This window comes from Balaenoptera physalus (assembly GCF_965194825.1).
Source record: "Balaenoptera physalus genome assembly, chromosome: 5".
In the NCBI taxonomy this organism is placed as follows: domain Eukaryota; kingdom Metazoa; phylum Chordata; class Mammalia; order Artiodactyla; family Balaenopteridae; genus Balaenoptera; species Balaenoptera physalus.
Window position 1 is genome coordinate 47926462 of NC_138884.1, and position 22756 is coordinate 47949217.

A 22756-nucleotide genomic window follows, 5' to 3' on the forward strand; every position below is an offset into this window, starting at 1 on the left:
GCCGCTGGCAGTTCTGAAATGATTGTGAGTGAGGTAAGATGCAGGAATTATCCATACGTAGATAAAGAAAAGGAGACTGAGAAGAATTATTCAAATTTGTGCAAATGAATTGCTTCCATTTTTCCTCCCTCTGCCAAGTGGAAATTGAACGTGACCCGCTCTGACCTTTCTCTATTAAGTGCTGCAAATTGCAGTAAATGCACAGTTCTGAGTGCCCTAATGAGACAGAGCCCCAGCAATGCCTCATTAATAAGGGGAGTTTGACCTTGCTGGTCAGCCCTTCATTCGATATTGAAAAGAAATAAGAAAAAGGAAGAGATGACCCACTGTAAATTTTGAACAATACATTTGATTTAGTTTGTATATACTCCCAGACAGATGGTGCTCAACCTTTTTCCCTCTCTGGTTTCCCTTCAGCCACAGGCTAGAAGGAGTGGTACTTACCTTTCAGGCGCCAGTGGAACGTGGAGACAGAGACGGGGAGTCTTGGCAAAGCCAGCGCCAGGCTGTACCCTGGTGGAAAGGGCATTCATCTCCTCCCCATCTTGTCCCTCGTAAACTGGGGCCATGAGTTCCTGTCTTTTATTTCATTTCTTTCCTTCCTTCTTTCCTTCTCCCTCCCTCCCTTCCTTTTTCCTTTAAAATAAAGGAAATTGAAATAAATTTCAATTTTGAATTGTGCATGTGTGTATTTAAAAGAGGGATTGGCCCTCTGATCTTTATTGTGCAGACTCAGGCTGAGATACTTTCTCCTTGTCTTGTGTAAGAAAATCAAGGGCAAGAGGAGAGTCATGCTGCTTGTTTTTGGAGAATTATTTAACCTTATTAAGCATGGAGGGTAGTTGATAGATGTGGAACTGGGACCCAGGACTCCTGGGTCCTCTTCTTAAATGCCTCACTAGTTACAAATTTAGCTTTAGGCTTCCTTTAAACCAATGCTAATAACACCTCTAATTGTATTCAGGGAATTTCCTAAATATAAGGAGGCCCTATGATCAAGTTCTTAAATGTATTTAAGTAATAACTCCTTACACGTAGAGATGCACTTAAACTTTAAGGAGGTAATTTCAAGATGCATGGACATACCAGCCTGTGGAATCTTAAAGTTTAAAGGGGTCCTAGAATTTATTCCCTCCAAACTTCTAGCAAGGCAAGGATCTGTTCTATAATATCCCTGATATTGAAGGTAGGCTAATACCTCAGAATCAGACTGTTTCATCACTGGCAGCTCTGGCTCGTGCCAAGTTCTTTCATATATAATATTAATGCAAAATATTGTTATCATGTACTGACCATATTATTACAAAGTCCAGTTTGAATGGAGCATCTGAAACCACCAAAATGAGAAGATTAACCCGTGGGACAACTGCTTTACCAGGTTGTACTTTTGGGTTATGCTTTTGACTTGCCTAAAGGGATGTTCTAAGGATCTGCAGCCTGAAAGTCTCTGTTGAAGTTATTTGGGAATATTGTTGAAAATTTTCCCTATGCAATGTTCTTTTCACAGGGAAATTTCTTTTTAAATTTTATTTTAAACCAGGAAGCACTTGGCTTGTCCTTGGGAGCTAGTTTGATTTTATCTTAATAGATGTGTCACTTAAACCTGATCATCTTTCCCTCATTTCTTTGGCTATCAGGATGCTCAGAACCAAACTTGTAGACCCCTTACTGCAAATATGCAGAATCTTATGGCATACATTAAAAGGTACTTTTGAAATTTGGTACCAGAATCTGACTCTGGTACCAAAGTAAAAAATATAAAAACAGTATACAGTGAAAAGTAAGTCCCTCTCTTGTCCCATTCCTCCAGTCAACAAGTTGTCCTTTTAGAAGGAACCACTGTTACTAGTTTCTGAATATTCTCTGTGTTTATAACATAAACTGAGATGATATAGGTTATGCTCTGTGCTAAAGGTGACAAAAAACCATCGAATGGTTTGAAGAGGGAGATCAAATAGATCAACTCGTGGTACTGCTGAAATTGTGTTGACTGGAGGCACAGAGGGACACCTGGGAGGCTGCGTTTGTATTCCAGGCAGGCACTAATAAAAGGGGATGGACATAAGGTAGAGTTAAAATCAGCAGGGTGTGGTAATTCAATAGGTGCTGAGGATTAGACAGGGAGAATTCAAAGACTGACTAATTTCTAGCTTCAGAGACTCTATGGATTCTGTAACCACCCTCAGGGGTAGACAATTTGGGAGAAGATGAGTTACATTTAGGTATGATGAACTGCAGTAGCCTGGGGAGCTGAACACCCAGTATGTGGGCAAATGCAGAAGTCTGGTGCTGAAAGAAGGTATCTGAATAAAAGGATTTTGGAATCATAAGCCTACAGGTCACAGGAAAAGACTGAAAGTACAGGTTATCACCTACGGAGAATGAGTAGTGTTGAAATGCGACAGGTTTAGAAATACTTAAAGGTTTTGCCTTTTGTTGTCTTTTCTCCAACCTACTTCCATTGCTTGGTGCCATCTCTGGCCCACAGTTGGTGTGTAGTGAATAATGCACTATTTAATCACTAGCTGAATGAGTTTGCAGAACCCTTCTCCAGTTTCATTTCTAAATTATCAGTGTGCTGTCAAAAATATCATGTTTGGTTGCAGTACTCTACATGAAGTATAGTCTTGGCAGAGTATAATAAGATTGAATTGCATAGTATTTTAAAGATTAATGTAATGTAAGTAACAGTTGTTGTTTTGTTTTGTTTTGTTTTAGCTGCTATATAATTCTAAGGGCACATATTAAGTCTGTGAGAAGTTAAGACCCCGGAAGTAGTTTTACATAAATCACTGCCTAGCCTTTTTACCTAAGGATGTATTTTTTAAATGCATTTAAAAATATAAAATGAATTTATAGTTAAAAATGAAATATGTCCAATTTTAGTAGATAATGCCAGACTATTTTTCTAAGTGACTGTACCAATTACACCCCAAGATTATATGAGTTTTGTGTTGTTTCATGTCTTTATCAACACTTGATCTTGTCAGCCTTTTCATTTTGGCCTTTCTCCTGGGTGTGTGGTGGTATCTCATCGTGGCTTAAATTTACATTTCCTGGGTGATTAATGAGGTTGAGAATCTTTTCATGTTTTTTGATTATTCAAATATCCTTTTAAAAAAAGTGTCTCAAGACTGTTTTCTATTTGGTTATTGCTATTTTTATTATGTTGCATACTCTACTATTTTATATAAAAGGCCCTTTGTCAGTTATGTATTACAATTTTCAAATATTTATCAATAGTAGAATATTTAAATAAATTGTGGTATATTCATATAATGGAATACTATCTAGTAATGAAAATAAATGAACTCGAGTTACATGTAGCAACAGGGGTGAATCCAGAAACAAAAGAGTACGTATTTCATGCCTCCATTTATATAAATCCCCAAACAAGTAAACCTCATGTATGGTGTTAGAAGTTAGGGCAGTGGTTACTTTTGGAGACAGGGTGGGCAATGATTAGGAAGGAACATAAGAGGGCTTCTGAAATGCTGCTAATCTTCAATTTCTTGACCTGGGTAGTAGCTACAGGGGTTTATTAATTTTTGATAATTAATTAAGCTGTATGCTTTTGATTTATACACTTCTCCATATTAAATAAGATATCCATAAAAAGTTAAAAATGGTTTTGGACTGTGTAGTTTGATGAAATGTATTTGATGATGAATTTTCCAAAACTGGATTATAATCTGTTTCTAAAGAACAATACAAGTTAGACGAATATGCAAATTTCCCTGCTTAAAAACAGGAATGGCATTGAGGATGAGAGTTGGGAGTGGTGAGAGGTTAGAAGTGAATAAAATCTAGCATTTTCTAAGAGAAGTGGTCCTTCATCCTATATACCAAGTCCTTCATGAGACAGTATTTTGAGTGTCCCTGTCAGAGTTAACTTAGGGCCTGGATATAGGCAGGATGTAGTGGATGGAAAGACCTAGCTGGGGACCAAATACAGACTGGCTGCCTCTGAACCAACTGTGTATAAAATCCCTGAAGATAAGCACAGAAATACCAGCAGCTTTGAAAAGACAAAATATTCAACAATTTCAAGATGCAAAGATACTGTGTTTTTTGTTGTTGCTGTTGATATTTTTTTCTCATGGGATGAATCAGGAAACAGTTCCTCAGATAGGTTTTACATAATTAAAGATGTCTCTCTGCCTAAAGGAAACCAACCAAATCAGAGAGTGGAGTCTGGAGCAAATTTCCTGATTTTTGATTCAATGTAAGGATTACATTGGGATCTGATTCTAATTATACAAACCTTTTTTTTGGTGGTTAATAGTATGGCCTCTGCAGTCAGACTGCCTGGGTTCACATTTGGATTCAGCCTTTACAAACTGTGTGACTGGGCACATTATTTAATCTCTGCAAAGTGGGGATAGATATAGTATACACCCGCGATGAAGAGTGGCCCCTGCTTGCCGCAACTAGAGAAAGCCCTCGCACAGAAACGAAGACCCAACACAGCCAAAAATAAAAATATAAAAATAAATAAATAAATTAAAAAAAAAAAAGAATGAGGAAGAAGGTGGTCTTTAAAAAAAAAAAAAAGAAATAGTATACACCTCATAGGGCTCTTTTTTTAGAACTGAGTAACATGCAAGCCAGATGCTTATCACAGTGGATGCCACCTTGATCATTATTAGCTATTATTGTTAATAACATTAATATTGATCACAGTGTAATCCTCTGATTACCTTAAGGAGAGGGTCTCAGGTTGAGACTAGCATGGATGTAACACTTGTCAGTTGACCATTTATTTCAAGGCCCTGAGTTTCTCCACGCTCTAGAAATACACTTCCCTCCTCATGCCTTTCAGGCTTGCGGGAGGTAATGGAGTCCATTGTTGCTGATATCTGGAGCCCTCACCATGTTTTGTGGGTTTCTTTAACTCTCTTAACTACTTCAAAATCTCTCTTAGGTCAAGCCTTTCAAGCCCACCATCTGTTTTGTGCTGAAACCCTCACTGATACGTCTATTGTTACCTTTAAATAACTCTGAAATCCGAAAGGGGACTGGTATACTTTCGTTTTATTTTTAATTAAATTAGATTAAAATAAAAATCTAATTTTACAGGGAATCCATAGAATATTCTAGTGCACAAACATGAAACCATTATAGGTTAAAATGTACCATCTGGTTAATCCCAATTTTATATTTTTTGGTACTATCACAGTCATCACCAAGAAGAAATGCTTTTTCCCCTAAGGTGAATTGGTGAATACTGCCTAAGAAGATCATCCAATTACAGAAAATGATTGAGCCAAAGTTCAAACAAGCTAACCAGACTTTAGGATTCCTGCTTAGACCTAGACTGGACCAGGGTCAGTCATTTGTTTTTAATTTCTTGCCTGTGCTAATTTTTAGAAACCTAGTGACTTTATGTTAACTATCTGTTTGGGGGCTGGTAGTCACTGTCCTTTCACACACAGACCACTGACTATCTTTTTCTAGAAAGGGTGTTGGCCTCCCAGGATGAGAAAGTGAGGAGATACCTCATCTGCTTTTCTGGTGGAGATTATTTTAGTTTGGTATTTTGAGCAGGTCTTTGTTCAAGTGTGCATCTTGTTATTCCCAGGTCTTGCGACATTCTCTCCCATCTCTCTGATTGCTTCCTCCAGAGAGTCTAGGTCTAGGGCTAGGCTGCACCTGTCAACACTGTGAGCCCCTCTAGTGTGGGAAAGATGAAGACAAGATCTAACTAGATGTACAGACTCACAGTTCCCTGCGTCTTTCTGTGCCAACTCTGAGCCCAGGCTACTCTTTCTGGATGCTCTTCCACCTGCCCAGTCCTGCCTGAATAAAAAAATTATTTCTAAATGCACAGGAAACATTTATTAAGGTATTCTGTAGCCTGGACCACAAAACAGATCTCAGTAAATTTAAGAGGCTTCAAGTCATACAAAGTACCTTCTCTAATCACAGTAGAAATGAATTAGAAATCAAACAAAGATATCTGAAAAATTTCTAAATACTTGGTAACAAAATAACATATTTCTAAATGACCCATGGGTCAAAGAATAAATAAAAAGGAAACTAGAAAGTGTTTTGAACTGAATGAAAATAAAGTCACAACATATAAAAATTTTTGAGTTGCTGCTAAAGCAGCACTTAGGAATTGATAAAAACAAAAGTCTATCTTAAGAAAGAAAAAAAGTCCCAAATCAATAATTTCAGTTTCTACTTTAAGAAACTAGAAGTAGATCATTAATTTGGTTTAAAATTTCAAAGTAAACAGAAGAAAGGAAAGTACAAAGACAAAGTATTCCAGAGAAACAGAGCCAAAGCTGATGGTGTAATTCTGTGTCAGCATTCAAAGGCCTGAGAATCAGGGGAACTGGTGGTGTTAGTCCCAGTTCGAGTCTGAAGGCCTGAGAACCATGAGTGCTGTTGTCCAAGGGCAGGAGAAGATGGAAGTTTCAGCTCAACTAGAGAGAGCAGACTTGTCCTTCTACCTTTGTTCTCTCTTCAGGCCCTCAACAGATTGGTGATGTCCATTCACGTTGGTGAAGGTGGTCTTCTTTACTCTATCTACCAATTCAAATGCTAATCTTTTCCAGAAAAACCCTCACAGATAGAATCAGTAGTTATATTATAAATAATTATATAAATAACAACACTAGCTATCTGGGTGTATCTTAGCCCAGTGAAGCTGACACATAAAATTAACCATCACAAAGACCAAGTGGAGATCAAAAAAACAGAAAAATGATAGAGACGATCAGTGGAAATAGGGATTTTTTTTTGAGAAGATAAATAAAAATGATAAACCTTTAGCCAGAATGATAAAGGAAACAATGAGAGAAGACACAAATTGCCAAGATTGGGAATGAGAAAGATGATATTATACTACAGATACTGCAGATATTAAAAGAAAACAACATAATATTATGAAAAACTTTTTCCAACAGGTTCAACAACTTAGATGAAATGGATAACTTCCTTGAAAGACTTGGGTTGCCTAAGTTCACTCAAGTTGAAACAGAATAGCTGAATAACTCTGTACCTGTTAATGAAATTGAATTTGTAGTGAAAAACCTTCTACCAAAGAAAACCCCAGTCATAGAAGGCTTTACTGGTGAATTCTTCCAAACATTTAAGGAAAATAAATAATACCAATTGTACAAAATTGAAGAGGAGGAAATACTTTCATTATATGAGTCCAGAATTACTCTGATATTAAAATCAGACAAAGACATTATAAACAATAGAAAACTAGAGACCAATTTCCTCATTAAAATAGATACGAAAATTCTTAAAATTTTAGCAAGTTGAATGTGATGATATGTAAACATATAACACATCATGATCAACTGGAGTTTATCCCAAGAATGCAAGGTGGAAATTACATTTGAAAATTAATTAATGGGGAATTCCCTGGCAGTCCAGTAGCTAAGACTCCATGCTTCCAATGCAGGGGACATGGGTTCCATCCCTGGCTGGGGAGCTAAGATCCCATATGCTGTGTGGTGTGGCCAAAAAAAAAAAAAAGAAATTAATTAATGGAATTCGCCATATTAATAGACTAAAAAAGGAAAATCATGTGATCATCTCAATAGATGCAGAAAAAGCATTAGATGAAATCCAAATTCCATTCCTGATAAAAACTCAAAACAAACAGTAATAGAAAGAGACTTCTTCAACCTGATAAAGGGCACCCATGAAAAACCTACAGTTGAAATCATGCATAATGGTTAAAGGCTAGATGATTTCACACTATGATCAAGAACAAGACAAAGATGTCCACTTTTTCCACTTCTAGTTATATTATACTAGGGATTCTAGCCATTGCTGTCAGGTAGGAAAAAGAAACAAAGCAACCAGATTACAAAAGAAGTAGTAAAAATGTCTTCAGTCACAAACAATGTAGTTATCTATGTAGACAGTCCTAGGGAACTACTGAAAACTCCTAGAACGAATAAATGAGTTTAACAGGGTTTTGGGATACAAGATCATTGTACAAAGTCAATTGTATTTCTATATGTTAGCAAGGAACACATGGAAATTCAATTTAAAAAACAATATCACTGAGGACAGACAGCAGAAGCAAGAAGAACTACAATCCTGCAACCGGTGGAACAAAAAGCACATTCACAGAAAGATAGACAAGAAGAAAAGGCAGAGGGCTATGTACCAGATGAAGGAACAAGATAAAACCACAGAAAAACAACTAAATGAAGTGGAGATAGGCAACCTTCCAGAAAAAGAATTCAGAATAATGATAGTGAAGATGATCCAGGACTCGGAAAAAGAATGGAGGCAAAGATCGAGAAGATGCAAGAAATGCTTAACAAAGACCTAGAAGAGTTAAAGAACAAACAAACAGAGATGAACAATACAATAACTGAAATGAAAACTACACTAGAAGGAATCAATAGCAGAATAACTGAGGCAGAAGAACGGATAAGTGACCTGGAAGACAGAATGGTGGAATTCACTGCTGTGGAAAAAAATAAAGAAAAAAAGAATGAAAAGAAATGAAGACAGCCTAAGAGACCTCTGGGACAACATTAAACGCAACAACATTTGCATTATAGGGGTCCCAGAGAGAGAAGAGAGAAAGAAAGGACCCCAGAAAATATTTGAAGAGATTATAGTTGAAAACTTCCCTAACATGGGAAAGGAAATAGCCACCCAAGTCCAGGAAGCGCAGAGAGTCCCAGGGAGGTTAAACCCAAGGAGAAACATGCTGAGACACATAGTAATGAAATGGCAAAAATGAAAGACAAAGAAAAATTATTGAAAGCAACAAGGGAAAAATGACAAATAACATACAAGGGAACTCCCATAAGGTTAACAGCTGATTTCTCAGCAGAAACTCTACAAGCCAGAAGGGAGTGGCATGACATATTTAAAGCAGTGAAAGGGAAGAAACTACAACCAAGATTACTCTACCTGGCAAGGATCTCATTCAGATTCGATGGAGAAATCAAAATCTTTACAGACAAGCAAAAGCTGAGAGAATTCAACACCACCAAACCAGCTCTACAACAAATGCTAAAGGAACTTCTCTAAGTGGGAAAAGCAAGAGAAGAAAAGGACCTACAAAAACAAACCCAAAACAATTAAGAAAATGGTCATAGGAACATACATATTGATAATTACCTTAAACGTGAATGGATTAAATGCTCCAACCAAAAGACACAGGCTTGCTGAATGGATACAGAAACAAGACCCATATATATGCTGTCTACAAGAGACCCACTTCAGACCTAGGGACACATACAGACTGAAAGTGAGGGGATGGAAAAAGATATTCCATGCAAATGGAAATCAAAAGAAAGCTGGAGTAGTGATACTCATATCAGATAAAATAGACTTTAAAATAAAGAATGTTACAAGAGACAAGGAAGGACACTACATAATGATCAAGGGATCAATCCAAGAAGAAGATATAACAATTATAAATATATATGCAGCCAACATAGGAACACCTCAATAGATAAGGCAAATGCTAACAGCCATAAAAGGGGAAATCGACAATAACACAATAATAGTGGGGGACTTTAATGCCTCAGTTACACCAATGGACAGATCATCCAAACAGAAAATTAATAAGGAAACACAAGCTTTAAATGACACAATAGACCAGATACATTTAATTGATATTTATAGGACATTCCATCCAAAAACAGCAGATTACACTTTCTTCTCAAGTGCACAAGGAACATTCTCCAAGATAGATCACATCTTGGGTCACAACTCAAGCCTCAGTAAATTTAAGAAAACTGAAATCATATCAAGCATCTTTTCTGACCACAACGCTATGAGATTAGAAATCAATTACAGAAAAGAAAACATAAAAAACACAAACACCTGGAGGCTAAACAATACATTACTAAATAACCAAGAGATCACTGAAGAAATCAAAGAGGAAATCAAAAAATGCCTAGAAACAAATGACAATGAAAACACGACGATCCAAAATCTATGGGATGCAGTAAAAGCAGTTCTAACAGGGAAGTTTACAGCAATACAATCCTACCTGAAGAAACAAGAAATGTCTCAAGTTAACAATCTAACCTTACACCTAAAAGAACTAGAAAAAGAAGAACAAACAAAACTCAAAGTTAGTAGAAGGAAAGAAATCATAAAGATCAGAGAAGAAATAAATGAAATAGAAACAAAGAAAACAATAGCAAAGATAAATAAAACTAAAAGCTGGTTCTTTGAGAAGATAAACAAAATTGATAACCATTAGTCAGACTCATCAAGAAAAAGAGGGAGAGGACTCAAATCAATAAAATTAGAAATGAAAAAGGAGAAGTTACAGTGGACACCATAGAAATACAAAGGATCATGAGAGATTACTACAAGCAACTCTATGCAAATAAAATGGACAACCTGGAAGAAATGGACACATTTTTAGAAAGGTATAACCTTCCAAGACTGAACCAGGAAGAAATAGAAAATATGAACAGACCAATCACAAGTAATGAAATTGAAACTGGGATTAAAAATCTTCCAACAAACAAAAGTCCAGGACCAGATGGCTTCACAGGTGAATTTTATCAAACATTTAGAGAAGAGCTAACACCCATCCTTCTCAAACTCTTCCAAAAAATTGTAGAGGAAGGAACCTTCCCAAACTCATTCTATGAGGCCACCATCACCCTGATACCAAAACCAGACAAAGATACTACAAAAAAAGAAAACTACAGACCAATATCACTGATGAATATAGATGCAAAAATCCTCAACAAAATACTAGCAAACAGAATCCAATAGCACATTACAAGTATCATACACAATGATCAAGTGGGATTTATCACAGGGATGCAAGGATTCTTCAATATATGTAAATCGATCAATGTGATACACCATATTAACAAATTGAAAAATAAAAACCATATGCTCATCTCAATAGATGCAGAAACAGCTTTTGACAAAATTCAAAACCCATTTATGATAAAAACTCTCCAGAAAGTGGGCATAGAGGGAACCTACCTCAACATAATAAAGGCCATATACGAAAAACCCATAGCAAACATTATTCTCAATGGTGAAAAACTGAAAGCGTTTCCTCTAAGATCAGGAAGAAGACAAGGATGTCTGCTCTCACCACTATAATTCAACATAGTTTTGGAAGTCCTAGCCACGGCAATCAGAGAAGAAAAAGAAATAAAAGGAATACAAACTGGAAAAGAAGAAGTAAAACTGTCCCTGTTTGCAGATGACATGATACTATACATAGAGAATCCTAAAGATGCCACCAGAAAATTACTAGAGGTAATCAATGAATTTGGTAAAGTTGCAGGATACAAAATTAATGCACAGAAATCTCTTGCATTCCTATACACTAATGATGAAAAATCTGAAAGAGAAATTAAGGAAACACTCCCATTTACCATTGCAACAAAAAGAATAAAATACCTAGGAATAAACCTACCTAAGGAGACAAAAGACCTGTTTACAGGAAACTATAAGACACTGATGAAAGAAATCAAAGATGATACAAACAGATGGAGAGATATACTATGTTCTTGGATTGGAAGAATCAATACTGTGAAAATGACTATACTACCCAAAGCAATCTACAGATTCAATGCAATCCCTATCAAATTACCAATGGCCTTTTTTACAGAACTAGAACAAAAAATCTTAAAATTTGTATGGAGACACAAAAGACACTGAGTAGCCAAAGCAGTCTTGAGGGAGAAGAATGGAGCTGGAGGAATCAGACTCCCTGACTTCAGACTATACTACAAAGCTACAGTAATCAAGACAATATGGTACTGGCACAAAAACAGATATATAGATCAATAGAATAGGATAGAAAGCCCAGAGATAAACCCACGCACTTATAGTCAACTAATCACTGACAAAGGAGGCAAGGATATACAATGGAGAAAAGACAGTCTCTTCAATAAGTAGTGCTGGGAGAACTGGACAGCTACGTGTAAAAGAATGAAATTAGAACACTCCCTAACACCATATACAAAAGTAAACTCAAAATGGATTAGAGACCTAAATGTAAGACCGGACACTATAAAACTCTTAGAGGAAAACATAGGAAGAACACTCTTTTACATAAACCACAGCAAGATCTTTTTTTGATCCACCTCCTAGAGTAATGGAAATAAGCACAAAAATAAACAAATGGGACCTAATGAAACTTAAAAGTTTTTGCACAGCAAAGGAAACTACAAACAAGACGAAAAGACAACCCTCAGAATGGGAGGAAATACTTGCAAACAAATCAACGGACAAAGGATTAATCTTCAATATATATAAACTGGTTATGCACCTCAATATTAAAAAACCAAACAACCCAATCCAAAAATGGGCAGAAGACTTAAATAGACATTTCTCCAAAGAAGACATACAGATGGCCAAGAAGCACATGAAAAGCTGCTCAACATCACTAATTATTAGAGAAATACAAATCAAAACTCCGAGGTAGGGGGCTTCCCTGGTGGTGCAGTGGTTGAGAATCTGCCTGCCAATGCGGGGGACACGGGTTCGAGCCCTGGTCTGGGAGGACCCCACATGCCACGGAACGACTGGGCCCGTGAGCCACAATTACTGAGCCTGCGCGTCTGGAGCCTGTGCTCTGCAACAAGGGAGGCCATGATAGTGAGAGGCCCGCACGCTGCGATGAGGGGTGGCCCCCGCTTGCCGCAACTGGAGAAAGCCCTCACACAGAAACGAAGACCCAACACAGCCATAAATAAATAAATAAAATTAAAACAAAACAAACAAACAAAAAAACCTATGAGGTATCACCTCACACCCGTTAGAATGGGCATCATCAGAAAATCTACAAACAACAAATGCTGGCGAGGGTGTGGAGAAAAGGGAACCATCTTGCACTGTTGGTGGGAATATAAATTGATACAGCCACTATGGAGAACAGTATGGAGGTTCCTTAAAAAACTAAAAATAGAATTACCATATGACCCAGCAATCCCACTACTGGGCATATACCCAGAGGAAACCATAATTCAAAAAGACACATGCACCCTGATTTTCATTGCAACACTGTTCACAATTGCCAGGACACGGAAGCAACCTAAATGCCCATTGACAGATGAATGGATAAAGAAGATGTGGTACACGTATACAATGGAATATTATTCAGCCTTAAAAGGGAATGAAATTGGGTCATTTGTAGAGATGTGGATGGATCTAGAGACTGTCATATAGAGTGAAGTAAGTCAGAAAGAGAAAAACAAATATCATATATTAACGCATATATGTGGAATCTAGAAAAATGGTACAGATGAACCAGTTTGCAGGGCAGAAATTGAGACACAGATGTAGAGAACAAATGTATGGACACCAAGGTGGGAAAGTGGCAAGGGGTGGGGTGGTGGTGGTGTGATCAATTGGGAGATTGGGATTGACATGTATACACTGATGTGTATAAAATGGATAACTAATAAGAACCTGCTGTATAAAAAAAAAAATTAAATTAAAAAAATATCACTTAAAACAGCATACAATATATGACATATTTAGGGATAAATCTGACAAAATCTGTATACTAAAACTGTATATCATTGCTGAGAAATTTTGAAAATCCATAAATATATTGCAATATAGAATCTATTTATTAATCAGAAGATTCAATATTACGATATTTATTGTCCCCAAATTGATGAATACATTCAACACAACTCCATTCAAAATCCCAGTAAGCAAATTGTAGAAACTTGACAAGTAGATTCTAAAATCCATATGGAGGGAGGGTGGGAGGGAGGGAGATGCAAGAGGGAAGAGAAATGGGAACATATTGTATATGTATAACTGATTCACTTTGTTATAAAGCAGAAGCTAACACACCATTGTAAGGCAATTATACTTCAATAAAGATGTTAAAAAATAAATAAATAAATAAATAAAATCCATATGGAAATGTAGAGGCCCTAGATAGACTCTCCATAATAATATTGAAAAAGAATAAAATTGGAGGACTTACCCTACCTCACTCGAAGTCTTATTATAAAGCTACATTAATCAAGGAAGTGTGGTATTGGTGTGAATATAGACATATAAATCAATGGAGAAGAGCAGAGAGTTCAGAAATCAACCCATCATGGTTAATTGATTTTCTCTAAATTGAAAAGATAATTTAGTGGAAAAAAGATAGTCTTTTTCAACAAATGTTGCTGGAAAAAGTGGATATCCATATGCAAAATAATGGACTTAGATATATACCTTGTGCTATAAACCAAAATTGACTTAAAATAAATCCTAGACCTAAATATAAAACCTAAAACTATAAAACTTATAGAAGAAAAATAGAAAAATCATAGTGACTGGGAGTTAGGCAAATATTCCTTAAAAACAACACAAAGACATGATCCATAAAAGAAAAAAATTTAAATTAAAAACTTCTTCTCATCACAAAACACTGTTAAGAGAATAAAATGACATCACAGATGGGGAGAAAATATTTGCAAGTTGAATATTTGATAAAGACATATCTAAAATATACAAAGAACTCTAAAAACTCTTAATAATAATAATAACAATATAATAGTAATAAAATTCAATACAAAGAATGGGCAAAAAAGATTTAAACAGAAATCTGAGTTTTGAACAGAAATACCTTGAGTTTTTCACCAAGGAATATACATAGATGGCAAATAAAAATATGAGAAGATGCTCAACATCATTAGTGATTAGGGAAATGCAAATTAAAACCCCATCGAGGTATCATTACACACATATTAAAATGTCTAAAATTAAAGCCTGACCATGTCAAATGTTGGTGAGAATGTGGAGCAACTCTTATACTCTGCTGGTAGAAATGTAAACTGGTACAATCATTTCAGAAAAGTTTGGCATTTTCTTAAAAATTTAAACATACCATTACCATATCACCCATCCATTCCATTCTTAGGTATTTATCCAAAAGAAATGGAAGCAATGTCCATGCAAAGACTTGTACACAAGCTCATGCCAGCTTTATTTGTAATAGTCCCAAACTGGAACAACCCAAATATCCATCAGACTGTGTATGGATAAAGAAAACTGCTTAGCAACAGAAAGGAATGAATATGCAACATTGGATGGAATTGCAAAGGTCTTATGCTGAGAAGCCAGTAAAAAATAGTGAATATTATATGATAACATTAATATAAAGTTCTAGGAAATACAAACTTCTCTATAGTGACAGAGAGCAGATCAGTGAACTGCCTGTGGAAGGGAGAGTTGGGAAGGGGTGAGAAGAAGAGATTACAAAGGGCATGAGGAAACTTTTGGGAGTGATGGATGTGTTTATTATCTTGACTTTGGTTATGGTTCTATGGGTGTATGTTTATGTCAACTTAAGAAATTGTACATTTTAAATATGGGCAGTGTGTTGTGCATCAATCATATCAATAAAAGTGTTGAAAACTCCTACCACGTATTTAAAAACACAGACTCTGTAGATAGCTAGGCCTCAGTATGAATATCTCTATTCTATGGTCCACGTGGTTTTCATTAAGTTATTAAATCTCTTTCATCTCCAGTTCCTACATGTGCAACATAACCTCATAGGGTTGATGTCAGAAACAAGTGATGTAATTAAAACAACAACAAAAATCACTAAGCAAATACACCCAAAATTGCCATGTCTAAATAATAATACTATTATTGATTTCATATGAGTTATTACTACTGATAGTTTGCTATTAATATAGAGGGAACAAAAAGAACAGAAACAGTTGTATGGGTTATTTAGAAGTCCATCATTAATCTGTAATGATGGCAATAAACTTGTCTTAAAATCTTTGGGCTTTGTTTAAGTATTACAAAAATTCTTGTTTGTTTTTTATGAGATGACCCACATCTAATACCAATAAACAAAGTTTCTATTATATAATCTCTTATAGGTAATATAATGATGTGCTGGCTTATTTCCATTTCAGTCCATTCTATACGCTGCTGTTGAAGTTCTCAAAAAAAAAGTTGTTCTACTCCCTTGCTCAGTTACCATTGGATTGCCATTTCTTACAGAATTAAATCCAGTCTCCTCAGACTGGCATTGAGAGTACTCCAAAACTTGACCATTTTTTGCTTTCCCTAGACAGTTTAGTGTAGAGGTTAAGAATATGAACCTTGGGATAGGACCACCTGACTCTATTCTCCCTATGCCTCAGTTTCATTCCTTGAAAATAGGAATAATAATAATGTCTACTTTACAGGGCTATTGTGAGGATTAAATGAATTTATGCAAGTCAAGCTCTTAGAATAGTGACTGGTTTATAATAAGAGTTCAAGAAGTTTTTGGGGTTTTTTGCCTTTTATTTTACCTACCTCCGCCTCTATGCCTCCCCATGTATTATTTATTTCCATAACATTACTTGTTATTCATCATGGGCTGAATTGTGTTCCCCTTCCTGGAATTCATATGTTGAAGTCCTAACCCCCAGTACCTCAGAATGTGACTGTATTTTGGAGATAAGGCCTTTAAAGAGGTGACTAAGTTAAAATGAGGTCTTAATCCAATATGACTTGTGTTTTTATAAGAAGAGGAAGTTTGAATACACAAGGAGACCCCAGGGATGCTGTGCACAGAGGAAAGACCACGTGAGGACACAGTGAGAAAGTGGCCGTCTGCAAGCCAAGGAGAGAGGCCTTAGAAGAAACTAAACCTGCTGACTCCTTGATCTTGGACTTCCAGCCTCCGCAACTGTGAGAAATAAATTTCTGTTTCTTAAGCCACCCAGTATGTGGTATTTCAATATGATACCCCTTTGCAAATGAATGCATTCTTCCCAAATATACTCTGCATTCTTCTGTTTGCATATCTTTACTTTCTGTTTCCACATCTAGCTGTCCTATCTCCTCAAGTACTCTTTCCTCAAAAGCTGCCTTTTTGTAAAGCTTCATCTAAATCATACCTCCTCTAAAATGACTTTTCGTACTGTCAGTTAGAATTAATTTCCCTTCTCTATACTTTCATAAGCATACTGTTTGGTCCTCTAGTAAAGAATATTCACTTTTGACTCATCCTTACCATAAATTTGTGAGCTCCCGAAGGGTAGGAACTGATGCATTAAAAAAAAAAAAAAAATCAGCCAATCAGTGTTTTGTACATAGCAGCGTCTCAATAAATATTCATTGACGTGAATTGTTGATCCATATGCTGTGATGGCTAATAATTGGGAGTCTCAATAATGTTTTCTCTTCACTCTGACTTCAACAGAAAATTGATTTTTTCCCCAAACTGTCAGCATTGATAGATGTATGGGCTAAAGTAAATCAGGAACAGGGCTTATCTCATAGGAAGAAGTACACTTATCTGGTTACCTGAGGCTTCTGGAATCATGGGATTTTGCTCAGGTACTTGCTAAAAGTTTTCTGTGCATTCACTAACTCAATACTCACAATATCCAAATGACTTAGGCAATATTAGTGACAATATTACAGGTGATAAAATGTAAACATAGAGAAAATCAATAAATTGTGCAGAATTGTACAACTAAGATGCCATAGAGGCAGAAAAAGAACTGAGAACTTTCCAGTTCCAGAGTCCATGCCAGAAAGATTGGACCTCTATGATTCTGTGTTCAAGGATTGAATCATTGTTCCACTTCTGATTCGTATTGGCGTTTTCTATGACTTTTCTGTAGCTGTGATGCTCACATTTGTCCCCTGGGAGCACAGAGATTCCTCAGTTTCCCTTCTTATTATGGAGAAAAGAAAAAGATGTTACATTAAGGATGACTACTGAGATAGAAGCAACATTTTCAAGTCCAAGGATCTTTAGCTGCCAGGGGAACATTTGGCAGAACCATATAGAAAAAAATCCTATCAAGGCTATATTCTTCATGAGATATTGCTTACCTGGTACTGTCCATTCTAGATACCTGATTCATGGCGTGGAGAGATCGTCTCCATTCAGATATTTATGTGTCACAATGTCTTGAAGGAATTCTTTTATTAGCTAGTTAAAAAATTAAAGTTGTTATTTATGGTAAAAACCAATACCATAAATATAATACTATGAAGTAAAAAGTATAAGTCTCTCTCCCAGTCCCCCTAATTCTTCTAGAGAGATTATATACATTTATGAACATTTAAGAGAATAAATGAAATACACTATACATATATTTACTTTCTTCTTTTTAATGACCATATACACTTCTGTTGTGTAACCAGGCGGAGAACACCCATATATATTTATCTTTGTACTTGTGGGAGTATGCCTATAAGGTAAGTTTCCCAGACTGGAATACTGGGTAGAATGGGTTCTTTATCTTGTGGCTTTATAAAAAAAGGCAAACCAGCCTGTCGAGAATGACTAAATGAACACCGTACAATGAAAACTACAAGTAATTAAATATATTTATACATAACAATTTACAAAGAATACGTAGAGAGTGATACCCAGTAATACTCTCCAATCATTCTTACCACAGAACTGATGGTAGCTGTTAGCTGGGCCACACTGGATTACTCAAGGCTTTGGCATATTATGTCAGAGAATGTGGGTGTCTGTGGGTCCCATATATCCATTCACTTCCCTGTTGTTTTAAGAAGTCTGCTTCTGGCATTAAGAAATTTGATATTAAACTCTGAGTCTTTCCTTATGCACTACTCAAAATGTGATCTTTAGATACTAAATTGTTACAAATTAATTTTTCTGGGAAGTTTTACTTCTCTCAAACATGATTTGAACAGTAGTCACTACCTGCTTTATGCATCAACCCCAGGAAAAGGCACATGATGCTCTATTTCTCTGTCTCTCATCTATTCCTTGTGCTTCTGGATTTGTTTCGTAGTTTGTTCTCTCTGCCATTATCAGTGTTTTGCTGAGAGCAGTGGTGTTGGGAAGGGCATTCAATATTGCTTTTTGCAGAGTCATTTTCTCTTTCAAGTTTAAGTTGAAAAACAAAACCCCATTGTGCCACCATGACACTTCCTGTGCAATGCCAATAAAACATCCCTTCCTTTCATCTCATCTCTTGGTAACTTATGGGCATTGCTGTTTGATATTTTATGTTCAGTGTCATGAGGACTGCAGCATATGCAACCTATTATTACTCAGGTGAATCAATTGCAAGGACTTTATGGAAGTTTGGATCTTTATGGGATACATAGTTGGAACAGAAATCTTTCATTATTAAGGAACAAAGGAAAAGACACTGGCAGAGGCTACTGTTGTCTCCAGTATTTGTTCTCTCTTTCTAATAGAATACATACAATAATAGATGTGCACCTGAGCATATGGCTACCTAGCTAAAATAATCCCAGCATCCTTTGTAGCTAATTTTGGCCATGTAACTAAGTTCTGACTAATAGAAAATGAGTAGAAGTGACGGGTACAATTTCCACATTATGCCATAAAAGGAAAGAAGTGAAACCTGCCCAAAGGAATGTTTCTGTCTCCGGCTGGCTGGAATGTGAACTTGATGTCATCTGGAGCATTAATCTTGGACTAAGAGGTGTTGATGATGGTAGCATGGAAGATGAAAGGAGCTGGGTCCCTGATGACTGTGGAATTATATCAGGCCTGGGTCTTTTCAATCCTTTTGTTATAACAGAAGTACATACATACACAGCACAAGTAAATAGATATATACACACACATATAGGAACACCCACACCCACACAATTGTAGCTAATAAACTATCCAAACCAGAACAACCAACTTTGTAAAGTGGAGGTGTCTTAGATTAAAAATATGTCAACATACAGCGGAAACTAACACAACACTGTAAAGCAATTATGCTCCAATAAAGATGTAAAAAAAATATGTCAACATATTTCAACTTATATTTTTTCCTGTTTTTATAATCAACATTGTCTTTTTGGCACCCTCAATAAAATGTTGCATTAGTTAAATGTGGAATGATGAATAGGGACAGTTAACAAGGCATAACTCAATCAGATTTTCTGATGAGGTCGTAAGCTATGGTAACAGTCTTTTGCAGAGTAAATTCTCAAGTGCTTGACGTAACTTGAAATTTATAAATGTTTCCAAGCTAAGTATAATTTTTAGGTTGGATGTAAAAAGAGTATTTGAAGTCAGAGACTAAATGGAAATAATACAATAAGAACAATAGCTCTACACTTATTTCTCTCTACTTGAGAACATGTTCCCAAGATCTTTCATCATAAATTTAACCAAATTGTACATTATATCAATTTTTTTCATAAAATATAACCAACCAATCATTTGTACCACCTCCTGAAAAAATCTTAAAAATGACAGGATTGATTGTTTACAGGTTAATCTTTTATTCTCAGGGAGTTTGCAGAAGGGATGGGTGGGGAGGGGTGAGCTGTTGGAGATGGGATGGGACTAATGAGCATGTAGAAGAGGAAAAGCAAGTGGTCCCGAATATTCATCAATTCGTTTTCAAATATTTATTTAGTGCCTATTATATTTCATGTATTATTCTGGGTGCTGAGGGTTCAAAGCCTAATAATATTTCATTTCTATCCTAAAGATGCTTATAATATAGTTGGAGAGGCAAACAAGTAAACTGACTATAAAACAAAATAAAGTTGTTGGTTCTTCATTTCATTAATTTTCATTAATTTCTAGAGGTAATTCATTCAGAGTATTGCATATTCCTGGACACAGGAATTGTTTCAGGGATGTGCAATTAACTACAGCCATTTAGAGACTTTCCTGAGATTTAATATGTAGAAGCTGGGAAAAAGGATCTCTTTTCATTTGGATTATTAGTTTCTGTCACTTGTAACCACAAGTTTCCTGTTGCTACCTCTGTATGAATTTCCTGGGAGATTTTAGATGTTTGATAATTTTTAAAAAATGAATGAATAAGTGGATGATTGATTTTTTTGTATCATCTATAACCTATATGATGTCTGCTATCACATTTGGCCTTTGTTTTTACCCTTCCACACCTCCATCTTCCCCCCGCCCCCGCCATACCCACTACCCTCTAAGCAAGATTCAGTATTTTCTTTGCATTCCTCGAGATGAAAATAGACTCCACAGGCATTGGTGAGCAAATAGGAGACAGAGGAGAAAGTACATTATATATATAGCACGTAGCTTTGTGCTGCAGAGCCCCTTTAGTCGTCTCCTTCTAAGTCTCTGCTTGGCTCTCAGATGCTGGTCTTCCGGTTTTTTTTTTTTTTTAGCTTCAATCACTTTATTTTTCTTATAGAAAACTATGTGGTGGCTACAGCTGGAGCCTGGGTCCTCTGCGTGGAAACTCTGGTGTGGGTCTTCACAAGATGGTCAGTGAATTCCTGATATGGAGACTTGGTGAACACCGTCTCTTTCCAGAGATCAGGAGTGAGATAACTGTAGGTCTTGGAAATAGCATCAAAAGTGGCCTTGGCGAAGTTGCCCAGCGTGGCAGTGCAGCCCGTGGCAGAGGTGTAGCCGTCGTCAATTCCAGCCATCATCAGTAGCTTCTTGGGCACAGAGGCTAAGATGATGCCAGTGTCCCTGGGGGCAGGGATGAGGCGCACCAGCACAGAGCCACAGCGTCCAGTCACTTTGCAAGGGACGGTATGGGGCTTGCCGATCTTGTTCCCCCAGTAGCCTCGTTGCATGGGGACGATGGAGAGCTTGGCCAGAATGATGGCCCCACAGATGGCAGTGGCTACCTCCTTAGAGCACTTCACACCCAAACCAACATGTCCGTTGTAATCCCCAATGGCGACAAACACCTTGAACCTGGTCCGCTGGCCAGCACGGGTCTGCTTTTGCACAGGCATGATCTTCAAAACCTCGTTCTTGAGAGATGCCCCCAAGAAAAAGTCAATATCTCTTCTCTTTCCCCCATAGTCTCTACATCTTCCAATTCTGGTTCCTGAGTCCTGGATCTTTCTTACTCAGAATAATTTAGCTCTGCCCCAGCTCTTCCAAACCTACATTTCTTCACTTATCACTCCATTCAACAGACAAAAGATACCCCAGATACTAAAATTTACCTTCCTTAGAATATAGCAGAGAGAATATAAATCACCAAAATTCTGAGTCACTTGTAAAAACTGACCAAAAATATGTCTGAATATGAGATTATTTAAATTAAAGATGTAAAATCTTCTTGGATAAATGTGGGCTAGAGCAGAGTGTTTAGGGATAGAAAGATAGACTCTAATTTGGAAATTTATCTTCCCTGGATATAATCAAGTTGGTGTTTTCATAAAGACTCAGTGTGAATGTGTATTTTTACCAGAAGATATTTGACCTGATGAACACTTTACTGATAAACATTTAACTTCAGAGGTGGGTGGGTAGGTGGCAGGCAAAGAAGTTGCTGTATCATGTATTCAGCTTCCTGGATGGAGTTTCCAAATGAGAAAATGGGCATTCACTACTATTTCACTGTCTCCATACGTCTCTCTTTTCTTCTGTCCTTTTTTTTTTTTTTTTTCGAATTCTAACTTTTTCAGGATCTAAGTTTCAGGAGGGAGTTCTTTATGGAAAATTGGAAATGCCGAGATGTACTGGGTCTCTGGTTGGGTACACTGATCATTGTTTTTTAAAGTCAGAATTTCTTCTTCACCTGAAATGATGGCTTGGCATGCTCATGGGTATATTTCAAATCCTGAAACAAAGGGAGGATGTAAATGTTTATAAATTTAGAACTGTTGAGCAGGAGTCCACAGTTCAGTTTTCCTGGAACTGGACAACACATCGTTCTGATTCTTTCTCATATCCAAAGGCACTTTGTCCCATTTTTATTTTGTATTGCTAGTAGTTTAAGTGTATCCTTGTAAGGTCTTTAAAGCTATCTGGCAGTTAGGCAGAGTATAAATTACCTTTGTTTTTATTATCATTGTATGTAGCATTCACTCTGTTTCACTGCCATTAATAAACCATTCA

At 36.6% G+C, this 22756-nt stretch overlaps 1 protein-coding gene and 1 pseudogene across 2 annotated transcripts in view; one reads left to right on the forward strand and one right to left on the reverse strand.

The window, feature by feature from the left end:
* Positions 1-20930, forward strand: part of LOC309661544 (uncharacterized protein) — a 102647-nt gene extending 81717 nt beyond the window's left edge. Inside the window, exon 4 of the mRNA XM_082463285.1 lies at positions 16465-20930. The gene's annotated coding sequence lies outside the window, so the exon portion shown is untranslated. The remainder of the gene's footprint in view (positions 1-16464) is intronic.
* A 110-nt stretch (positions 20931-21040) lies between these two features.
* Positions 21041-21691, reverse strand: LOC309661537 (small ribosomal subunit protein uS5 pseudogene; annotated as a pseudogene). Its single transcript has one exon. The product of its transcript is annotated as a small ribosomal subunit protein uS5 pseudogene (transcript).
* Between the last annotated feature and the right edge of the window lie 1065 nt (positions 21692-22756).